At 40.3% G+C, this 14,072-nt stretch overlaps 1 pseudogene; it reads right to left on the bottom strand.

The window, feature by feature from the left end:
* Positions 1 to 679: 679 nt before the first annotated feature.
* On the bottom strand, positions 680 to 12,286 carry LOC121442771 (annotated as a pseudogene).
* Positions 12,287 to 14,072: the final 1,786 nt, after the last annotated feature.

Raw genomic sequence — 14,072 nt, 5'->3', positions numbered from 1 at the left:
AGGGAAGATCGAAACACACATTTGTCAATTGTGTGTGACTGTGAAAGTGTAGGAGAAGACTGGGATCTAGGCATGCAGGCAGGCAGCTGTGATGTCCTGCTAATGAGCATCTTTTTCATCTTGAGAGCAGTGAGGAGCCATTTGTGACTGTCAGTCAGGAAATGATGCACTCTTAAATAGTAAAATGGTACTCCCAGCTCCCCACTGAGGACACATTAAGAAGGGCAATACCAATGTCTAGTATCTATTTATTTTCATGGTACTGGTCATACTATGTAGCACAAGAGGACATTAATTTAACCATCAATCTGCCTTAACTTAATAAATGCTGATATTATAGATGTGAATGAAGGAACCTAACCAAGGCTGAAGTCCTTTTTTTTTTTTTCGAGAGAGGGTTTCTCTGTAGCTTTGGTGCCTGTCCTGGAACTAGCTCTTGTAGACCAGGCTGGCCTCAAACTCCCAGAGATCTGCCTGCCTCTGCCTCCCGAGTGCTGGGATTAAAGTTATGCACCACCACTTCCTGGCCAAGGCTGAAGTCTTGAGATTAGATCAGATTAAGGTGCTGGGTACTAGCTCAGGCAAGTTCAGGACAGGGGAAGAATTGGGGAGTCACGCTGACAATTTTAGTAAGACTTAGGCTGTGTCTCTGCAGTGGAGGTTCCCAGAGTTCTATAATCTACTCTGCATTGGTATTGGCATTTGATGAGATAGAGAGAAAGTCAAGATCCCTATCTTTGCAGATCACTGCCTGCTTTATGGGTGTGAGCACAATGCTGAGGACTGTGAAGACCATGTTAGAGATACAGCCCTTTATGTTTAAAGGCTTCATGTACATGAACATGATGATGCTATAGAAAAATAGGACCACAGCAAGGTACTCCAAGCAAGTGGAAAAGCATTTGCAGGGCCTACTGGCTGAGGACACCTTCAGGAAGGTGACCAGGATTGGCATGTCAGAAAGGCAAATGTGGTACTTGAGTAGAGGCAGCAGAAGGATAGCACCCACAAGGACAAAGTCATTGCTGACTGATGTGTCACCACAGGCCAGCTTCAGCACATCCAGGACCTTGCAGGTGAAGTGTCTGAATACTTGGTGGCAATACAATGGCACTCTCATGGCAATGACTGTTTCTGTCACCAACCTGAAGAGGTAGAGTACCCAGAAGACTCTTGGAGGCATCGAGAAAAACGTGTGGTTCATGTGCATGGGGTACCTGCGTTGCTGTCAAATAGCAAGGTAGTGATCACAGGCCATGATGACAAGCAGCAGGCATTCTGTGGAGCCTGTGGAATGTCTCAGATGCATCTGGATGTCACAGCCATTAGAGAAGATGGTCTTCTGGGATGAGAGAAGGTGGAACAGCATCAGAGGCACAAAAGTAGATGTGTAGAAGATACTCTAAATGGAAATATTACTCAGAAATTGTATATGAGTGTGGGTAGACAGAGATCCCACATGCACACAGCCATGAAGGCAGTGTTCCGAGCAGGGTCACCAGGTACATAACTGAGCACAGAAGAGTAGGTGCTTCAGGGATGAGTAGTCAGAAAATTCCTTCAAGATAAACTCAGAGACTTTTGTCCTGCTTCTGAGCTACATTGTTGGTAGCAGTGAGACCCCAGATCCTAAATTTCTTGTAATCCCCTGATCTGAGTGCCTACAACTGCTCTGAGCACAAGACCTTCAGGAGTTCCTGATGGTTTTTGGTGGGTTTGGCTGGGGTGTGGCTATCTCTATATAATCTGCCCCTGGACACAATAAAGGGGGCGTTCTTGGGGAATTCAAGGATGACCAAGTTGCTGTCTCTCTGTCTGTGTATTTTAACCTCCAGCCCCTTGCTCGAAGCTCAGTTACTGGGTGTGCAGCAATTGGAGGTCTTCCACCGAGATTTCATCAATAGGAGGTCCTAGCCGAGATATTGGGAACTAGGGAACGCTGAGAGGTCACCCTCAGAAGGTGAGGGTGGATTGGGGTATATGTGTTTATCTTGACATCCTTTGCTCAGTTTGGCAGCAAGTGGAACCAACCAAGAAAGAGAGGTAAGCAAACAGGGTTTTCCCCAGCCGGAGGGGACATATGTATTGGGAATAGATAATGTTTATAGCTTAAAAAGATAAATGTGTACAGATGTATGATATGTGGATTGTGTTGTCTTTTGTGTTCTGGACTGGAGAAAGACATTTGATTCTAAGAACTGCTAAGAAAAGTATCTTGACTTTAAAATATGGGCTTAAGAATTTGATGTTTTGGAAAAGAGGTTCTGTTTTTGTCTCCAAAGACAAAAAAAGCCTAAGGATTTGATATTCATGGGGTTTGAATCCTCGAGACCTCCTGAAATGTTGCAGTGGACTGTGAGCTGTGGCGACTCCAAGCAGTGGCCACTGAGGGGCTGCGACACATGCAAACCCCGGGACCAGCCTCGAGGACTGATGAGGCAAGAACACTAGGCCAACTTCCAGCATTGGGCCTCAGGTCGCAGAAGCTCAGCACAACTGCCACAAGGCCTGTTGGCCTGGACCTCTGTCCCAGCCTGGGCCAACCGGCCTGGATGAAATATACCCCATCCTGATGGAGTCGGAGCCCACTGCTCCGCCCCACTGCGCCTCCACCTTCCAGCTCGGTGAGACCCCAGATCCTGAATTTCTTGTAATCTCCTGATCTGAGTTCCTACAGCTGCTCTGACCATGAGACCTTCAGGAGTTCCTGATGGCAGGAGGATGGTTTTTGGTGCATTTGGCTGAGGCATGGCTATCTCTATATAATCTGCTCCTGAACACAATCAAGGGGGCATTCTTGGGGAATTCAAGGATGATCTGTGTCACTGTCTCTCTGTCTGGTGTGTCTGTGTATTTTAACCTCGAGCACCCTTGCCCAAAGCTTGTGAACTGCATGCCAGCGCACAGAGCGCAGACACAGGGGAGCGGGGTGCGTCATTTGGAGGTCTCCACCGAGATTTCGGCACTACATAACACAGAGTTATGCCTGGATACACAGTAGAGTGGAAGGACAGAGGATGCAGGGTATTGGGAACAGAATTTTTTTTTTTTTTTTTTTTTTTTTTTGGTTTTTCGAGACAGGGTTTCTCTGTGGTTTTGGAGCCTGTCCTGGAACTAGCTCTTGTAGACCAGGCTGGTCAGAAAAATTGTTAAGGTCTTTTCCAACATGGATACAGGTTCTGTGACTTTGGGACAGTCTTCTAATTTTCTGTAGGTTACATCGCATCCATGTGAATAGTGAGGATAATATCCCTAAGAGGGTATTTATGGAAGTATGAATAGGCAGAATCACAGAGATCCAAAGGTGAATGAGAAATAAAGGTCTTTATTGCAGGACTTCTTGAAACCTCTAAATGGCTAATGTTTATTGGTGACTCTCCAAAAACAATGTAGATTATGCACTTACAAACTTATCTGAATTTACATCCACTTCACCTCTGGTCCTATGCCCAAGAAGAGCCCTGCAAACAGCATTTTAGAGCTGGTAGCCTGGCTCAGAGGTCCTAAAACTTACTCACATACTGGAATTATTTGGAAGACGGTCAAAACACAGTGTGTTTTCCTTCCAGTTTCTGGCTTAGGGCAGATGTGTGTTGTTACTGCTCTACTGGCACAGGGATGAATGGCTCTAAAGGTTCTGCTGAGTTTGCTGCAGCCTCTAAGCCATGGCTTGCACTGTTCTCACTATCTGGAATATTTTCATTTTTCCTACACTTGTAGCTGATCTGTCTCTTCTGGTTCTGTTTGCCACACGCCGCATGCTTTTTGTCTCAGGAAGGGGACAGCTACTGGCCTGTGAGTGAGCCCAACCCCAAAGAGATAATCTGTTAGGTGCTTTGCATGGGCTACAGCTTTAGAAGATGTCTCCTTTGTATTTACATCTCTACTTCAGAATCAGAAATGGTTTTAGAATTAGACAGTGTCAATCCTTCTCTAAATGCAAGCACAATGTTAAAAGAAAAATTCAAAACTTGTGTCTCATATCAACAGCCTTCTGGTATGGGACAGAAAGAAGATAGATTTTAAAGGAACATTTTACTTTCCTTCATGCCCATTTTTTCTATATATTTCACTGAAAATATGTCTACATGAATAATGTTTATATTTTCAACAATGAACAGCTTCCAAGAAGAAGACATTGGAGCTCCCCAATGTCTCTACCTGATTGATATGAAAGCATGATGCTAATAGCACTATGAGACCGACTTATGGGTACAAGCTGCAGATATGGTGCACCTTCTTACAATGTTCTGGCCACAATTCCAAATAAGAACTTCAGAACAACCCGATCAAATACTTAGAAATCATTTTACTTTTATAATATCACATAGAAAGAACATCACCCCCAAGACATCTGGAAGCAATTCTAGAAGGTGCCATCCCCTGTCCCAACAAAGTTTGTCTTCGTGGTCAGGGACAACATTTAAGAGTTGATTATTACTCATATAGGGTTGGGTGAAATTATGTATACCCAGAGATCTCAAAAAAAGAGGGAAATCTGAATGGGATAATAGGTAGATTACTTACTCACACAAATAATAATAGTTTGTAATAGAAGGAATACTTATGAACTACTATTTATGGATAATTTTCATTGGTATAGACTTTTTTTATAGATACAAATTCAAGTTATACTTATCATATAGAATATTTCTATTTTTGTTTAGAATGTTTGTAACACCTATGCAGTTACGTTGTCAGATTGTATCTATGTATGATTCTACCTCTGTTTAAAACATTTTGTGTATTGACACAATTTTATGAGATATTTATCATATTGCATTATATAATTCTACCTGTGATCAAGATACTTATACATGGTTTATATTTTGAGATCATTTTCCTGCTTTACTGCATAGTTGATTAAAGATTTTTTATATTCTGATAGGAAGTCTTAATCTTCAACATTGTAATGAGACTTTAGTTGATTGCTCAGGCAGTCAGTTGTCTCTGTCATCTACTACACTTTTTGTGGGCTGCTGGACTTCACTACCTGCCTACTCAAGTAATTTAATGCTCTTCTCAGGCCTTTGATGGGGTTGAAGATAATCATACTTACTAATCATCCTCTTGTGATCTAGCCAAGCCATTTCTACTACAAGACATGAATTCCTTAGGAGAGAATGCTTATCAAAACATTAGTATATATTCCTTCCTTAATATTGATTATGCTTATAACTCTAACTTTATATTTCACATCTGTTTCTTTTTTATATTTATTTATTTATTTATTTATTTATTTATTTATTTATTTATTATGTATACAATATTCTGTCTGTGTATATGCCTGCAGGCCAGAAGAGGGCACCAGACCCCATTACAGATGGTTGTGAGCCACCATGTGGTTGCTGGGAATTGAACTCAGGACCTTTGGAAGAGCACGCAATGCTCTTAACCTCTGAGCCATCTCTCCAGGCCCTCACATCTGTTTCTTGTATACATAGTTTTGTATTGAGTTTGGAATTTCTTTTTTTTTTTTTCGAGACAGGGTTTCTCTGTGGTTTTGGAGCCTGTCCTGGAACTAGCTCCTGTAGACCAGGCTGTTCTTGAACTCACAGAAATCCGCCTGCCTCTGCCTCCTGAGTGCTGGGATTAAAGGCATGTGCCACCACCACCCAGCCAAGTTTGGAATTTCTTATTTAAGCAAAAGGGTTAGGTGCTGGGAGAGCTTCCTGAGTCAATACCCTGTAAGATACCAATCCACTTGGGCATGGTCTCCTACATTATAAATCAATCTGAAAAGTGTTTGGTCACTTTCTTCAATTCAGCTCTTGATTCTGGCTGCTAGATTTATTGGATACAAGATCCATTGCCCTGGGGCTGGAGATATGGCTCAGTGGTTAAGAGCACTGACTGCTCTTCCAGAGGACCTGTGTTCAATTCGCAGCATTCACATGGTAGCTCACAACTGTCTGAAGATCCAGTTGCAGGGGATCTGACACCTTCACACATAAAAATAAAGTTAAATAAACCATAAAAATATTTTTTTTAAAAGAAAAGATCCATTGCCGGTAGGTGCTCATCTGACCTATAAAATTCCAAGATATTCTTACACTCTAACTTGGTATTTTCAAAAGTTAAAGATTCAATTAGTACTCACATAGGTCAGGGTCTGTCACTCTGACTTGTACAACCTTCAAAACTCATAATTAAAACATGAACTCAGTGTTTAATGGTGAATTTAGAATGAATGCAGCTATATATATATATTTTTTTTTTTTTTGGTTTTTCGAGACAGGGTTTCTTTGTGGCTTTGGAGCCTGTCCTGGAACTAGCTCTTGTAGACCAGGCTGGCCTCGAACTCACAGAGATCCGCCTGCCTCTGCCTCCCTAGTGCTGGGATTAAAGGCGTGCGCCACCATTGCCCGGCTTGAATGCAGCTATATTAAGTAAAACCAAACACTTCTCTCTCTCATGTGAGTTTGATCATAGGTTTGGAAACATGGGGAGATATGGTATACACCTTCAATTTTCTTTTGGAAAATATGTGTGGATTGCATTTACTTAAATGTCATAAATCAGTTTGCCTTGGAAAGAGGAATTATTTTATTCAGCTACAAAATTAAGCAAATTTCAGCTATTCATTTTGTACTTTGTATAATTCACCCATGAACTGCTGTTTACCAAAGATTTTTTAACTGACTTTTTATTCAACTACTCTCCCTTCCTCTCCCCTCCAAATTTCCCATGATCCACATGTTCCCAATTTACTAAGATCTTGTCTTTGTCTAGGTCTATATAGAATAGATTTATGTATATCTCTTTGTTTCCATTTTGTTGTCTATGTTCTTTGAGAATTGTAGACTGGTTGTCCTCTGTTTTATATTTAAATGCCACTTAGGAGTGAGTACATTTATATTTTTCTCTCTGGGTCTGGGTTAACTCACTCTTATGTTTTCTAGATCCATAAATTTGAAGATGTAATTGTCTTTATCCATGTTAATTTCTTTGTCCATACTTCAGTGGAAGGGATGTTTTCAGGTTCTGGCTGTGAACAAATAATGTTGCTGTGAACATAGTTGACCACTTGTCCTTGTAGTATGCCTGAGCATCCATTAGGTACATATCCAAAGTGGTATTGCTGGGTTTTAAGATGGGTTGTTTCCTAATTTTCTTTCTTTATAATTTTTGGTTTTCCAAGACACGGTTTCTCTGTAGATTTGGAGCCTGTCCTGAAACTAGCTCTTGTAGACCAGGCTGGCCTTGAAGTCAGAGGGGCCTGTCTCTGCCTCCCAAGTGCAGGGATTAAAGGCATGCCTCACAACCAGGCAGTTGGCTTTCTAATTTTCTGAGAAAACACCATATCAAAGTGGCTGACTCAGTTTGCACTCCCATCAGCAATGGAGGAGTGTTCCCTTAACCCCACATCCTCTCCAGCTTAAGTTGTCACCAATGTTTTTGATTTTGGCTATTATTACAGATATGAGGGAACTTCAGAGTTGTTCTGATTTTCATTTCTCTAATGGCTAAGGAGTTTGGAAATATCACTAAGTGTCTCTCAGTAATTTAAGATTCCTATGTTGAAAGTTCTTTATGTCTGTACTCCATTTAATATTGGATTATTTATTCTTTTGATGACTATTTCATTTATTTCTTTGTATGTTTTAAAGATCAGTCCTCTGTCCAATGTGGGGTAGGTGAAGATCTTTTCCCATACTATAGACTGCCTTTTTTGTATTTCTGATCATGTCTTTGGTTCACAGAAACATTTGTTACAAAAGGTCTCATTTATTAATTATTTCTCTCAGTGTCTGTGCTGCTGGGGTTATAATTTGAAATTGGTCTCTTTTGCGAGTGTGTTCAAGTATACTTCCTATGTCTTTTATGTGGTTTAGTGTGTTTGGCTTTCTGTTATGGTCTTTGATCCATTTGGACTTGAGTTTTATTCATGGTGATAGATGTGGATCTACTTTCATTCTTCCCCACACTGATATTCAGTTATGCCAGCACCATGTTGAATATGCTTTCTTTTTCCATCATATATTTTTTTGGTTCTTTGACAAAATTCAGGTGTAGTAGGTGAGTGGATTGATATCCGATTCTTAGAATCAGTTCCATTGGTCCTCCTGTCTGTTTTTGTGCCAATACCAGGCTCTTTTCAGTACTGTAGCTCTGTAGTAGACTTAAGTCAGGGAATGTGATGACTCCAGAAATTATTTTTTGTATACAGTTGTTTTGGATATCCTGCATTTTTTTCTTTACTATATGAAGTTGAGTATTTTTATTTTGAGGTCTGTGAAGAATTTTTCTGATATTTACATGGGAATGGTATTGAACCTGTAGATTGCTTTTGGAAAGGTTTTCATTTTTACTATCTTGAATTCTACCTAACAAGGGCAAGGGACATCTTCCCATTCTGTGGTGTCTTCTTCGGTTGTTTTCTTCAAAGATTTAATGTTCATTTCCTACAGTCCTTTCACTTCTTTATTAAGTTATTCCATAATATTTTATATTATATCTGTCTATGGTTAACGGTGATGTTTCCATAATATATTAATTCTAGCCATCTTTTTCAAAAAATATTCCTTGTAACCACCTCTATCTACCTTCCTCATGACCATTCCCAACCTTCTGATAACCATAATTATACCCCAACTTCTAATGCAACGTTTAAACAAAACATAAAATTAAACGTATGAGAGATTTGACTCTTCAAGCCTCTCATGTTTCAGTTAATGGTATCCTTTGGGATTAAAAACATCATTGAATTTTATGATTTTATGGTTCTGGTTTGAGAGCCAAATTGGGTTTCTTTCACAGGCCCTTTTTTAATGTTTTGTCTGTTTTCAGGGAGACTTTTTTTTTTTTTTACCTAGTTCTAGATTCAGAGATAAAGTGCTTTGCTTTGGCTCTGGTTTCAGGCCCAATGTTAGAATACCCTTGCTGTAACTCATAATACTTCATAAAAGGTTTTATGAAATACAATCCTGGTTTAAACTAGAATAAAAAGAGGTATCATGATGCTTAAACAGATTGTGGACACTATCAAATTTTTCTCTACACAATAGCTGCTTTTGCTTAACTGACTGTAAGTGGCTTTAGATCTTAAAGAATAATTTAAAATGAGCCCCTAGCTTTTTCCTCTGGTCCAAAGGATTATGACAATATGCACAAGCTTTATCAGATTGATTACACACAAAGTCTTACTCTCATATGAAGCACAAAACAATATGACACTGAATTAATTTATAGAGTTTCACTACAGTATGATGTTTTCTCATGTTTTTAAAGACTAAAGACATTAACTTCAGCGTTTCTCCACAGGTAGGCTCATATTATGTATTTGGAGATGATTGAAGGAGCTGCCGGCGGCAGCTGGCCTCAAATGGGGCCAAGGAAGTTTCATTATTAATCAATGACCTTCCTCCATCATTTCCCCTTTTTCTGTTTAAACAAGAAGGAAAGGCTTTTACTTTAACATGGTAAAATTTAACATGGTAAAATCGATCATATCTGCAGAGGATAGTTATCTAATTGCAAATTCAATGTTCCTTCACTCAAGATAACCTTCCTAATCTGGACACCCACACAATCTGGTCTGTGTTCATTCACATGACATTAATTTACACATTTTGGGCAATTACAAACCACTCCTGCTACCACAGTCAGGCCCTTTAACATAGTGGTGGCTCCAACAGCTGAATGCCTATGCTGTGCCCCCTGCAGTGCACACAATAATCTATTCTTCCTATTGTGATCTGAGGACAGAAGAAATGCTCCATATGCAAATCCTTTTCCTGCGACTGCATTGGGCAGTCAACTACATGCCTCAAATGCATTATTTTACTTTACTGGTTTTTTTTTTTGAGACAAGGTATCTCTGTAGCTTTGGTGACTGTCCTGGAACTAGCTCTTGTAGACCAGCCAGGCTTCAAACTCACAGATTCTGCATACATCTGCCTCTCCAGTGCTTGGATTAAAGGCATGCATCACCACTGCCCAGCAAATATATAATTTTAATACTGTGAATTGGTATAGTCACTTAAGCACTTTGAGGGTGTAAGATAGAGGACACTCAAGGTTTCCCAGGAAAGCAACAAAGAGGGACCAAAGCCACCTAAGTCAATATAACAGAAGTTGTCTCAGAAGCAAAATTTCTCTCGGGACAGAAATGCAGCTCTTCTAGAATTAATATGCCTTCCCACTGAGAAATCACATCATACACTTAGGAGATTAATAAAGAAAAGTATCTTTAATGATGTTATGCATTGATCTCTGTCCAATGCTCAAGAGACAGAAGTTACATAGATTGTGCATTCAATATATGCTGTTAGACATAAGTATCCCTTAGGATAATGGTCCAGATTATACTCTGAACAATTGAAATAGAAACAGGTAACTTGCCAGTCTAAATATATAGGCAAAAATATTCTCAGAATATTTTCTTAAGTATGCCCATGACCTGTTACAGCAGGTCATTCTTCACTGACAGGGTTCTAAGGTGAAGATCACAAGGGAGGAGAAAGACTGGACTGGACAAGTAAAAGATAAAAAAGATAAGGTGGGGAGGTGTTGCTGAAGATATGTCCCAGCCTAGTAAGCTTCTTAAGAAAAATAGCATCTTAGCTGAGCAGTGGTGGGGCATGCCTTGAAATCCTGCCAGGAGATCTCTGTGAGTTCAAGGCCAGCCTAGTCCATAAAAGCTTGTTCCAGGACGGGCTCCAAAGCTACAGAGAAACTTGAAAAACCAAAAAAAAAAAAAAAAAAAAAGAAAAAAGAAAAATAGCATCTTGCCAGGTGGTGGTGGCCTATACCTTTAATCCCAAGACACAGGGAGAAGAACCCTGTGCCTCTCTGTGAGTTCAAAGCCAGCCTGGTCTATTACTTCCTAGGGGGAAATGAAAGAATTACATGAAGTCAGCAGAAACTATGATACAATGAGACAAATTTAGGAAGAGGCTAGTCCAACAATTCTACTCAAAGGGTATACAGGGTATTTTGAAATCTTTGCTACATCCAGAATGGCCTTGGTACTGAGAACCATAGCTCCATATTTTGGGAAAGGTTGAGTTGTCAAGATCTGAAGCAACCCCTCCACAAAGGCCTGGACACCAGACCATTATGGGCCCTCCAATGCACAGTCCTGGTTTTAGAGAATGAGCTCTGTTTTAGTATCAATACATCAGGTCCTTAGGGAAACTCACAGGCTTATGTCCCAGGCTGTTACTAGGTCAGCAAGAATGTCCCTCCTCCCCGCCTGAGGTCCTAAAGGAAAGCCTTGATTGATCAGGCGAGTCATTCACACAATAGTGTTTTACATTTCAAACATATGTCACCCGGTTATATTAGTCTTCTGACAGAACTATGCCTCTCTCAAAAAGAAAACTGGAACTTTATGGCATGCCAGGTCTTAAGGTTGGTTGTGACCTGTAATGTCTCCTAGAGCAGCTAGTTATCAGGTCTATTCTTTGATATTTAGTTGGGTGTAGTGATTTTTTTTGTTTTTTGTGTTTTGAGACAGGGTTTCTCTCTGGCTTTGGAGCCTGTCCTGGAACTAGCTCTTGTAGGTCAGGCTGGCCTTGAACTCAAAGAAATCCACCGGCCTCTGCCTCAAGAGTATTGGAATTAAAGGTGTGCACCACCACCACCCAGCAGTGACATTTTATTTTTAACTCAGTAATGGCTTCTTTGAAATGGTTTGGAGTCAAATATCTGGACACTCCTGATAAACAATGTATACCTGGGCATTCTAATCTCTACCAGCCCTCATTAGCATAGACTCACAGTTTGGCTGATTTAGACACATTTCTCCCTCTGATAAATTCTACTTTGTGAGACTTAATTATTTCAGAAGCATTGGTCAATCTATTGTATCACCAATTTTACTCTTCTCCATTTTGACACAGTAGTGGAGAGCTACATGACATGTGAGATGCCTTTGATAACGTCCACAAATTTAAATATAAATTCAGATTATATTTAAAGCTTAAATGCAAAGTGCTCGATATCAAGAAGATACTGGAGAAACGAGGCTTCTCTGAGTTTGGCAACTTGTTTTCATGAATGCAGGAACCCTGTTGAAGTTGCCTAGGAAAGTGTTTGTGCACGCAGCTTTCTGCTCCCAATACTCTAAGGAGATGAAGCTACAGAGCAAAGTTATTCAGAGGCCTGCCCCTAGCTCCAGGAGTTAGCAGAGACCATGAGGGACTTCACAATACAGGGAATATGGCGGCGGGTTCCCAACCAGACCCATGGAGGTAACAGCATAGTGTTTTCTGCACCTCGCCCTCTGCTCCTCCCCATCAGAAGACAGCATTACCTCACTCACCATGTTGTGCTTCTCCATTTTGCCAAAGTTCTCAGCTCATCGTCTCCCTGCAACAGTAACTGCACCGGAGAACAGGAATCCACTGGTGCCAGCTCCTCTTCAAAGCCAAGACTGAAGGCAGCTGCCCAGAAGAGACCTGCACTGCTTCTTACTGGCAGGTCACCTGGAGTGCTGATTGGCTAGTGAGTCCTGACTGGCTACAGCACCGCCCATGGGATATAGTGTGCTTAAAGAGACAGAATACTGGCTCCTCTCCATTCCATTCACCCCAACAGAGAACTTCTCCAGATCTAAGAATACATGCATTTAATAGCACTGGCCCCTGGCTACTAAAGCAATCAATGTCATCTTCTTGCACTCCTTGGAACTTTCCCTTTTTCTTCCAGCACACTGTGTGACTTTTACGGTACACTGTGCTAGGCGGGTGGAGCAATTTCCTGTCCCACAGATGTAAGGATGCCTAGAATACTAACAACTAAAGAGAGTTTTAAAGTTACAAAATGAAATATTTGTTCTGTGGCTTCACTCTGAGGCCAGATGAACTGGAGGTACTTTTTACATGGTTTTCACAGGGATTTCACACAACAGAAAAGAGAAAAGCAGGAACCAGGTCTCAATCAAGATGATTGGTCTTTTTCCCATCGGAAAGCTGTATGATGACTCCATTGTTTATGGGTTTTATTCCTGAAATTCGAAGCAAACTCCAGGCAAATGAATAATAATAAAAAGGGTAGTGTTCATGGAAATTTGAATATGTAGAGAATAATGGAGCTAGAAAGAATGTCTTCATGAGCACTATTGTTAGCCAGCACTTCTTCCTCTATAGTCAGGTGAATAAAATATACAGCTGCAGTATTTAAGATTCTCTACATGACCAAGACAGGTAGAATGATTCTCACCATGGATGTAAAAAGTAGTCTTCTTAGAATGTCTCGCAAGCTGTGGTCCACTTAACTTAAGAACAGCTGCATACCAATGGCAATTGAGGAATCCAATAGCTTGCTTCTCAGCCTTTTGTCTAAGATCAAGAGAAGGATCCAGTAGTTGTTCTGCCCACAAGGATCTGTGACTCAGCTGGTTTTAAGTATTAACCAAAATTACAATGACTAATGCTAGTAAAGGGATGAGTTTGGTAGCCAGTGCCAGAGCACAGAGGCAAAAAAAAAAAAAAAAAAAAAAAAATTTCTTCTTCAAAATACTTTATACGTGACTGCTGCTGCCAGAATGTAAGATGCTGATTAAAGTTGGGTCATAGTCTTTGTTTTATTCAGTTTTTTGGGTTTTTTCTTTGTTTGTTTTGTTCTGTTTTGTTTTTGTGATTTCAAGACAGGATTTTTCTGTGTATTTGTAGAACTCATTCTGTAGTCCAGACTGGTCTCAAATGTAGAGAATCCCACTACCTCTGCTCATGAGTGATGGTGTTAAAACTGTTCACAGACATGGGTGGTGGAGATGGCTCACTGGTTAAGTGTGCAGAAACACCAAGAAGCTTAAGGTGGGACCTATCATCTCAAATTATACAGATTAATGGAGGATTTTCTCATTTCAAAAACCTTTAAGTAAAATCTCTCTCAGATATAATCAATTCTTTGTGTATTGGATGATCCCAGAGGTAGTCATTTTTACTACCAAAAATAGCCAGACATTTCAACAGCCAAGACAGAAGAAATAAAAAAAAAAAACAAAAAAAAAAAAAAACAAAAAAAAACCTTGCCTGCGGTAGGCACAAAGAGCTTGGGAGTTGTTATCAAACAGTGTTTTTCCTCAACAAATAAAACATGGAGATTTTACTTAGGGAGTCTGA

This window comes from Microtus oregoni, unplaced genomic scaffold, assembly GCF_018167655.1.
Source record: "Microtus oregoni isolate MIOR12 unplaced genomic scaffold, Mior012 000095F_ref0000231, whole genome shotgun sequence".
In the NCBI taxonomy this organism is placed as follows: domain Eukaryota; kingdom Metazoa; phylum Chordata; class Mammalia; order Rodentia; family Cricetidae; genus Microtus; species Microtus oregoni.
Note: the sequence above shows the minus strand (reverse complement) of the source record. Positions and strands in the feature narration are given on the sequence as shown.